General features: G+C 38.0%; 1 pseudogene; it reads left to right on the top strand.

The window, feature by feature from the left end:
* Positions 1 to 5,255: 5,255 nt before the first annotated feature.
* On the top strand, positions 5,256 to 5,492 carry LOC116086295 (annotated as a pseudogene).
* Positions 5,493 to 7,507: the final 2,015 nt, after the last annotated feature.

Raw genomic sequence — 7,507 nt, 5'->3', positions numbered from 1 at the left:
ACAAAGAAACAAACAAAACCAACAAGAACAAACCCCTGTTGCCTCCCCCCTCCCCATGCCTGTCACCCTATCCTCTCCCACTTCTTGGCTCTGGCATTCCCCTACACTGGGGCACAGAACCTTCACAGGGCCGAGGTCCTCTCCTCCTATTGATGATCGAATTTGCAATCCTCTACTATACACATGCTGCCAGAACAATCAGACCCACCATGTGCAGTCCTTGGTTGGTGGTTTAGTCCCTGGGAGCTCTGAGAGTACTAGTTAGTTCATATTGTTGTTCATCCTAAGGGACTGCAACCCCTCAGCTCCATAGGTCCTTTCTCGGATATTCTTGTAGGCTTTTTCACATCTAATGAAATGATCGTATGACTTTTTCCTTTGAGTTTGTTTATATAGTGAATTTCATTGATGGATTTATATATATATATATATATATATACATATATATACATATATGTATATATATATATAAAACCATCCCTACATTCCTGGGATGAAGCCTACTTGATCATGTCTTATGTGTTCTTACATTCGGTTTGCTAGAATTCTGTTGAGTATTTTTTGCATCGATGTTCATAAGTGAAATTCGTCTGAAATTCTCTTTCCTTGTTGTGTCTTTGTGTGGTTTATGTGTTAAGGTGACTGTGGCCTCAGAGAATGAATTAAGTAGTGTTCCTTTGTTTTCTATTTTTTTGGAATAGTTTGAAGAGTATTGGTATTAGCTCTTCTTTGAAAATCTGGTAGAATTCTGCACTAAAACCCTGTGGCCCTGGGCTTTTTTGGTTTAAGACTTTTAATTACTGCTTCTATTTCCTTAGGGGTTATGGGGCTGTTTATATAGTTGACTTAACTTTTGTAAGTGGCATCTGTCTAGAAAATCATCCATTTCATTTAGATTTTCCAGTTTTGTAAAGTACAGACTTTTGAAGTAAGACATAATGATTTTTTGAAATTTTTCAGTTTCTGTTGTTATGTCTCCCCTTTTATTTCTGACTTTATTTGGATACTGTCTCTGTACCTTTTAGTTTGGCTAAGGATTTGTATATCTTATTGACTTTTGCAAAGAACCAGCTCTTGGTTTGTTTGATTCTTTGTATTGTTTTATTTGTTTCTAATTGATTAATTTCAGCCCTGAGTTGGACTGTTTCTTGCTATCTATCCCTCTTCAGTGTGTTTGCTTCTTTTTGATCTAGAGCTTTCAGGTGCTATTAAGTTGCTAGTATGAGATTTTTCCAATTTCCTTATGAAGGCACTTAGTGCTATGAAACTTCCTCTTAGTGCTGCTTTCATTGTGTCCCATAATTTTTGGTATGTTGTGCCTTCATTTTGATTGAATTCTAGAACATCTATAACTTCTTTCTTCCTTCTTAGCTAAGAGATCAATGAGCAGAGAGTTGTTTAATTTCCATGAATATGTAGGCTCTCTGTTGTTTCTGTTGTTGAAATCCAACCTTAATTCATGGTGATTTGATAAAATGCAAGGAGTTATTTCAATCTTCTTGTATCTGTTGAGGCTCACTTTGAGCCTGATTGTATGGTCAAATTTGGAGAAGGTTTTGTGAGGTTTTTCAGTGAAAGGTTCTGTATACATCTGTTATACCATTTGGTTCGTAAATCTGTTGGTTTCATTGTTTCTCTGCCTACTTTGTTTCAATAACCTGTTAATTGGTGAAAGTAAGGTAATGAATACCTCTACTATTATTGTGTGGGGTTTGATATGTATTTTGAGCTTTAGTATAGTTTCTTTTATGAATGTGGGTATCCTTGCATTTGAGGCACAGATGTTTAGAATTGAACATTGTCTTGGTGGATTTTCACTTTCATGAGTACAATGAAGTGGAAGTTTCTGGTTATGTCATGTGATGCAGACTCACATTTTGCTGAGGCAAACTCATGTGATGTTTTGCTGAGGCAACACTGGTAAGAGGACCCATGATGTTTGGGGAGAGTATAAATAGGACACAATGGACAGTGATGATGTGACTGCACAGCTTGATTTCACATCTTTGCTTATTGCGGGAGGCATGGCTGAGAATGTCTCTTGGTGTCCTGGCTGGTTCTAGTTGCTCCAGCTGACTCCTGCCAATTCAGCAGAGGCCTGGCTGTTTCTTCCGGATTGTGCCACTACTGCTGAATTGCTATTTGGTATCCTGACACTACTGAACTGGACTGTTGGTATTCTGACAATGAAAATTGAAATTGTCCCCAGTGAACTACTTCTGAACAGGTCCATATTCCCTTGACCTAGTTACCATCATCTCTCCCCTACCTTTGAACAGTAAAGTTCAAAGGCTAGAAGAGTGTTGAAGCATTTGAGAACCCTAATTAAAGTATGTTTTGAAAAATCTAAGCCTACAGTATGAAATGTCCTTCCCCTACCTCTTTTGATTAGTTTTGGTTGAAAGTCTATTTTATTAGACATTAGAATTGCTACCATTGTTTCTTGGGTCTGTTTGCTTGGAAAGCCTTTTTCAAGCCATTAACTGTGAGGTTGTGACTATATTTGTTGTTGAGGTATGTTTCCTACATGCAGCAGAATGATGGGTCCTGTCTACATATACACTCTGTTACCCTGCGTCTTTTTATTGGTGATGTTAAGAGAGATTAATGACCAATGACTGTTAGTTCTTGTTATTTTGATGTTGTTGGTGGTATATACATGTGTGATTCTCTTCCTTTGGTTTTGTTGTGAGATAATTAATTTCTTGTGTTTTCATAGGTGTAGTTACCCATCTTTTGTTGGAGTTTTCCTTCTGGTATGCTCTGTAGTGCTAGATTTCTACTAGAAAGATATTGTTTACATTTAATTTTGTCAGGGAATATCTTGGTTTCTCCATCTATGGTGATTGAGAGTTTTGCTGGGTATAGTAGTATGGGCTGTCATCTGTAGTTTTGTAGGGTCTGTTCAGGATCTTCTGGCTTTTAGAGTCTGTTGAGAAGTCTGGTGTAATTCTGATAGGTCTGTCTGTATAGTCACTTGATTTTTTCTCTTGTACCTTTTACTATTCTTGTTGTTGTTGTACATTTAGTGTTTTTATTATTACGTGACAGGAGGATTTTCATTTCTGGTCCAATTTATTTGGTGTTCTGTAAGCTTCTTGTATGCTTTTAGCCATCTCTTTCAGTTAGGGAAGCTTTCTTCTATGATTTTGTTGAAGATATTTTCTGACCCTTTGAACTGAGAAACTTTACCCTCTTATAGTCCTTATTATTGTTAGGTTTGGTCTTTTCATAGTTTTACAAATTTCCTGGATGTTTTTAGCTATGAACTTTTTAGATTTGGCACTTCTTTGACTGAAGTATCGATTTCTTTTAAGGTATCTTCCATGGTTGAGATTCTTTCTTCCATTTCTTGTATTCTGTTGGTGATGCTTGGTTTTATATTTCTTGTTCTTTTCCCAGGCTTTCCATCTCCAGAGTTGCCTCCATTGGTGTTTTCTTTATTGTTTCTATTTCCATTTTTAGGTCTTGGACATTTTTATTCATTTTCTTTACCTGTTTGATTGCATTTTCCTCCATTTCTTTAAGGGATTTATTCATTTCCTCTTTAAAGGCCTCTATCTTGTTCTTAAGATGAGGTTTAAGGTCACAGTCATGCTCTTCAGGTGCCATATTGCACTGACTTCTGTTGATTATGTTCTTGTGCTTGCCTTTGTCATATGGTTGTTTTTAATGTTGGCTGGTCTGGTAGTTCCTGTGTGTTCCAGGTTGGAGGAAGCCTCCTAGGGGGCAAGCAGAGCTGTGGAGTGCAGAGTGCTGTGCAGGGTGAGATTGCAGGTGGAGGGGTGGACCAGAGGGAAGATGAAGCTCTGATAAGACAGGACAAAGCTCATGGTTGGGCTTGCTGGAATTCCAGCAGGCAGTGGGGTTGGGGTACAGGAGTTTTACCTGTATGTCCTGAGTTGAAGCAGGGCTTCCAGGATGTGGGTGAAGCTGTGGTGGTATGGAGCAGTGTGCTGACTTGAGATTGCAAATGTGGCTCCTTCTTTCCTTCTTATGTAGGGGGAGAAGGGTTGAAAAAAGGGGGAGATATAGGAATAGTATAGGAATAATAGATTAGATAATAATAGTATAGAGTAATAATAATAATAATAAATAGATTACTGAATACCAAAGAACATTTTATAGCCAATAATGCCCCATTGATAAAGATCTTTGTATATTGTTATATATTAAGATTGTATTTTGGGGCTGGAGAGATGGCTCAGTGGGTAAGAGTACTGACTGCTCTTTCGAAGGTCCTGAGTTCAAATTCCAGCAACCACATGTTGGCTCACAGCCACCCATAATGAAATCTGACACCCTCTTCTGGTACATCTGAAGACAGCTACAGTGAATTACGCCAGAGTGAGTGGGGCTGGAGCGAGCAGGGCCAACAGAGGTCCTGAGTTCAATTCCTAGAAGCCATACACTTGATAGCTCATGGCCATCTGTACAGCTACAGTGCACTCATACACATAAAAATAAATTAAAAAAATCTTTAAAAAAGAAGATTGTATTTTGTTACATTGGTATAGACTGTTGTATAATGATTCAACATTTGTGGTTAATTTTTTGTTTAACGTACTGCATACTATGTTTGAACTCTTGTATAAGGTTTTGTACCTGTACAATTCATTTGTAGGTTTAATGTAAAGTTCTAATCCCTTTTAAAGCTGCTATTATAAACTGTTTAGGATTATTAAAAAATACAAGTTGATAGTCAGATAGTCAAACTTATGGTCATATTAGCTAGTAGACCAGTTTGTTACAATAAGATGCTTTCTAAATTGGATAGTGAATAGCTAAAAACAAGTTTGCCAATTCAGATATGCTATAAATAAAGTGATGGTCTTCAGAAACCTCAGAGACTTACAGAATATCACATTTAATTTGAGGCCTTTTTGACACGGAGACATGTCAGCTCCTGGCAGCACCTCATTTGACTTGGAAAACGATGATGAGAACCAAAGGACCTCCATTTGGAGATGGTGTCAATTATGGCAAGCTAGCCACTGAGCACAGAAAATGCTGTGCTAACTTCATTGGTAGGCAGAATGCTGTCCAAAATGGACAACATCTGGATACAGGCAAAGTCAACTGCCAAGCCCCGCCAAGACTGGGTGAGCAAGTCCTTCATTCCTGCTTCACAAATATTTCTCTCAGATAGCCAAAAGGTTTGTGATAGATGTTCCAATGTGATAGGAAATGTTGGCGCTGCTGGAAGTTGTCTGGAGCCAGTGGCGTAGGGCGGGGCGCCCTCAAGCAGAGCGGTCATGTCTCACAGACAAATCTACTATTCGGATAGATAAGATGACAAGGAGTTCAAGTACCTGCATGTCATGTTGCCCAAGGACATAACCAAGTTGGTCCCTAAAGCCCATTTGATGTCTGAATCTGAATGGAGAAATCTCAGCGTTCAGCAGTCAGGGGTGGTTCACTATATGATCCATGAACCAGAACCTCACATCTTACTGTTCCGGCGGCCACTGCCCAAGAAGCCAAAGAAATGAAGCAGGCGAAACCGCTTTTTGGCCTCAAGCTTTACATGGCTCTCCTCACTCCCTACCATCTTTTTGATCGCGTGACCATGTTGCATTCTTATTTCTCACTTTGATATGTAAAGGATACACTGGTTGAATATGCTTGCTTCTGGAGTTGAGCCACCAATGCCACAGCCCTGTCAGATGAGTGTGACCTCAAAGCCCTAGTGTGCTCAGTATCCAGCAGACCATATTTTTGCCGTCTGTCAGAAGCATGTGAAATCAGATCATGGCTGTTACAGGGATGGTGTGAATTTGCTGTTGTGGTTTTTTTCTACTGGGTATTCTATTTATGATTACTTATGGATTTATGTTTCAATGTATTGGAAACTTTTATTTGACAAATCTCTCCTATGTTACAAGCCTTGATTAAAGGAAGTTTTTTTTTTTTTTTTTTTTTTTTTTTTTTTTTTTTTTTTTTTTTTAATGAAAAGAAAAAGAAAAAAGAAATTTTGGGGACTGTCAAGTCAGTCAACTCTATAGTTTTACAAGCTGCTTGCCTGTACTTCCTACACACTCAGGTAATATTTATACCTTCTCAAGTCTCTGATGGGTTGAAGACTAGGTAGTCAGAGTCTCACAATTAAACTTAAGTTATAAAGAATCTAAGAAAGGGTCTAAGAAGGTGTTTTAAGGTTGATAAATGAAATTTAGAGGGTCTAGAAGGTGTTTTATGAAGCTTGAAGGAAATTATAAAAAATGTTTTAAGGTCCATAATTGCAAGTTATGAAAGTTAGAGGACTTAAATACTTACGATGGCAATGAGAAGATGATTTATGCACAGAACTCTAAACTCACCAAGATAGGATAGATAACAAAACACTTTCTCTGAAGATACAAAATACAAATGGAGCAGACATTGTGAAAGTAGTTATTATGCCATACATTTCATAATTATTCTTATTGTATATCATCTGTGAGAGAAAGACCCTGTTTATTTAGACAAAAAGGGGGAAATGTTGGGATTGGTCTTGTGCTGCTATGTATTCAAATGCTAAATTCTGTATCCCAAGATCTGTTGTACCCCAAGATGAACAGATTCTCTGGACTTTGTTGTATAAACCTTCCCCCCACCCAATTATCCCTGATTGGTTAATAAAAGTTGCTAACAGCCTATAGCTGGGCAGAAGAGAGGTAGGCAGAGGTTCAGCTTTTGGGCTTGAGGTCATAGGAAGGGACCAGGAGGGAAAGCAAGAAAGGAGGAAGGAGGGAGTCCCTATGGGGTAATATGGACCATGAGCATGTGGTCATGAGGGCTGTCCTGCTGAAGCAGGAGCAGTGCAAACAAAACATATGGCAGTAAGTATGTTGGGGTTCAAGGCATGAAAGCAGACAAAATAGCTTAGAAGTTGATATCTTCCCAGCTCGAGTGCTTTAAAGCTTACTATAATTCTAACAGTCTCTGTTCTAAATAACAGTTTATTTAGGTAGTGTCTGGTTAAAAAGTAACTGCTGCTGTATTAATTCCCAGCCTTAATTTTTAACCACAGACTATTTAAATCACACTGCACCTCAACAGCAAGAATAAATATTACCTAAAGGTAAAAGGATAAAAAAATATATTCCCAGCAAATGGACTAAGAAGCAAGCTGGTGTAGCCATTTTAATATCTGATACAATAGACCTCAAACCAAAACTAATCAGAAGAGATAGGGAAGTATCCTATCATCAAAGAAAAATTCTAGCAAGAGAACATTGCGATTTTTCAACATAATATTTTCATTAATTATTTGGAAATTTCATCCAATGCAATTACATACATACATATATACAATACATACATACATACATACATACATATATACATACATAAAATTTCAGTTGCTTCCCATTCCTCCCTGGTCCACCCTCCCACTCCTATACCCTCCCCGAAAGAAAAAAAGAGAAAAGAAAAACAAACCAAGTCCAATATTTGCTGCCCATATACATACTGGAACATGGACAAACTCCCAGTGGCCAACTCTTAAAGACAACTGAGTTCATCC

The sequence above is a fragment of the Mastomys coucha genome, unplaced genomic scaffold, assembly GCF_008632895.1.
Source record: "Mastomys coucha isolate ucsf_1 unplaced genomic scaffold, UCSF_Mcou_1 pScaffold12, whole genome shotgun sequence".
Taxonomy (NCBI): Eukaryota; Metazoa; Chordata; class Mammalia; order Rodentia; family Muridae; genus Mastomys; species Mastomys coucha.
Note: the sequence above shows the minus strand (reverse complement) of the source record. Positions and strands in the feature narration are given on the sequence as shown.